The 2,460-nt window shown below is 37.8% G+C and overlaps 1 long non-coding RNA gene across 1 annotated transcript in view; it reads left to right on the top strand.

The window, feature by feature from the left end:
• LOC103471081 (uncharacterized) overlaps window positions 1-635 on the top strand; it is a 1,919-nt gene extending 1,284 nt beyond the window's left edge. The window contains exons 3-4 of the long non-coding RNA XR_534581.2: window positions 58-145; window positions 244-635. This is a non-coding gene — a long non-coding RNA (uncharacterized LOC103471081). The remainder of the gene's footprint in view (window positions 1-57; window positions 146-243) is intronic.
• Window positions 636-2,460: the final 1,825 nt, after the last annotated feature.

The following is a 2,460-nucleotide window of genomic DNA, read 5'->3' as shown; positions in this document are numbered from 1 at the left end:
GATTTAGTTTCTTCAGAATATGCTTGTGCTTACTTTTATTGTTTTTCCTACTTGTAGACCAAAGATGTTGCCATGAGGCCTGCTACCCTGGGATGTCTCTCAGTTTTCCTCGACAACGATGGAGGAGAGTTCTACAAAGCCTCTTGTATGTATTATAATTCTGTTTGTCAAAGGTTGTGCACAAGAAAATCAAAACTTTCACCTCATTCTTTTTTAAATTTGTACTTTTCTTATTATCCACAGGATTCAGATGCCATGGCAAACTTCATCCAGGTTCCTGTGGGGTTATTGACTGTTATGTTATGCTAAGTATATCATTTTGTTAAAATAAAACGCTGAATCTTGTAAATGTAATATCTGTGCCTGTCTTAGGATGAACTATTTTGAAGTTTCGTGTTACTAATTAAACACTGACATAAAATGTTTTGTTTAAACTATTAATTGAAACTAGCTTAAATGGATGTTCAAATGTGTTGCCATCTGGCAAGAGTTTATACTTTTTGTAGTAAAGTGCCTGCACATGGTAAAGAGAATGGATAACAATTTTGAAAATACAGTTCTGTTGTACCCTTTCTTATTGTTGAGTGTTCTTTCTCCCCGTCACCCAGTGTGGTCTTAAAACACTTAATTTAGTAGCACTTAAAGATATGTCTTTGAATTAACGTAATTCAATCATGGAAAGAATTTCCACACGATTAAATAGCTTTCTTTCTGCATGAAGCATGTTTGTTGAGCTAACTTAATTTTCCTGGGTTGGATCAACTTAATTAAGTAGTGTGAAGGTATCACTGTAAAATAAGTTGGTTTCAACTAAATTTGCATTCATCTTAGTCAAGTAAAGTCAATTATTTGGTCCAAAACATTGCAAATTAGTTGGTCTGCCTCTGTTAAATTACATTGGGTCCAACTAAAGTAAATGAGTTGAATCAACCTCAAAAGTTAAGTTGAACCAACATATTTTCTTTAAATTGGAGTTACATAATTACATAGTGCTGAAACAAAGCAAAGTAATCAGGTGGAAATCCTTTCCATGATTTTTTAATGTTAATCCAAAGAGTTATTTTTTTCAGTGTGCCTGTTGATAAACATGCTGGCTACAAATAATTACAATTGGCTTTCCATAATCATCCATCCAAAAGTTATTGTCTCAGAAAATTAGAATATCACATTGCATCCATCAAAAATGAGTGCTGTAGTTACATATCTCAAACTTCTGAAACGTTTGTACATTTCTATGCAGCCAATACTTGGTTTGGCTCCTGCTGCATGAATTACTGCATCGATGCTCCGTTTCATGGAGGTGACCAGCCTGTGGTTTTGCGTAGGTGTAATGGAAGTCCAGATTGCTTTGACAGCAACCTTCAGGTCATCTGCCTTGTGGGGTCTGGTGTCTCATCTTCCCAGAGGATTTCTAGGGGGTTAAAGGTCAGGGGAGTTTGCTGGCCAATCAGAAACAGGAACACCATGGTTACTGAAGCAGCTTTTGGAACCTCTGGCAGTGTGCGCTGGTACCAAGTCCTGCTGGAAAATCAAAGCAGCATCTCCATCCAGCTGGTCAGCAGAGGAAGTGTGAAGTGTCTAGAATGTGCTGCTAGAAGCTGCATTGACTGTGGACTTCAGAAAACCCAGTGGACCAGAACCAGCAGATGACATGGTGACCTAAACATCACTGATGGGAAACTTCACACTGGACTTCCTGTTCCTCTCCACTCTTCCTCCTGATCCTGGAAACTTGATTTAAAGAATTTATTTTCATCTGATCGCAGAACTCTGGACCAACAATCCGGTTCCTTTCCTCCTCAGCTGGTAAAACAGGCATGCAGACTGTAGGTAAACTACGCTCCATAATGAAGGTAGTTGGTATGGATGGTGATGGTGTAAACACTGTAATAACACCATCTATTCTGCAGGCTGGTTGTCTTCATTCTCCTATTCTGGGTCAGACTCAGATTCCAACATGAAAGGTTGGATAGACAAATCTTCAGTTGTTGACATCTTTAATAGAGTTAGAAATGAAAAGATTTTCTGCTGGTAGATAATCATATTGCTTCTATTAAACTTCAAAAATGACTGAACAGGGTGGAGTGGAGCGCTTTGTGACCTGGAGGGGGCGAGGCGTGAAATGCATCGTTCACATTTAAAAAGACGGCAGCAAAACAAGTTGCTCTAAATGCCTCAAAACATTTCAAAACACCTCAAGACAGGGTAAAGGAGGAGTCTGTGGAGATAATAACCAGGAATTCAGTTATAGACCATAAATAAGTGATTTACGTGTGAAAAAAAAGGATTTAAAAGCATGATAGTTCCACTTTAAATCCGACAGCACTAAGAGAGTTAATAAACAATGGAATTACTTTCAGTTGCTTTTCCAAAATATCATGTCTTTATTTCATACAAAAGTCTTTAATTGAGCACTAAAAACCTGCGCTGGTTACACATTTTTAAATTCTGTCCAAGTCT

Source organism: Poecilia reticulata, linkage group LG10 (genome assembly GCF_000633615.1).
Source record: "Poecilia reticulata strain Guanapo linkage group LG10, Guppy_female_1.0+MT, whole genome shotgun sequence".
Lineage (NCBI taxonomy): Eukaryota > Metazoa > Chordata > Actinopteri > Cyprinodontiformes > Poeciliidae > Poecilia > Poecilia reticulata.
This window is presented reverse-complemented; position numbering and strand designations above follow the sequence as displayed.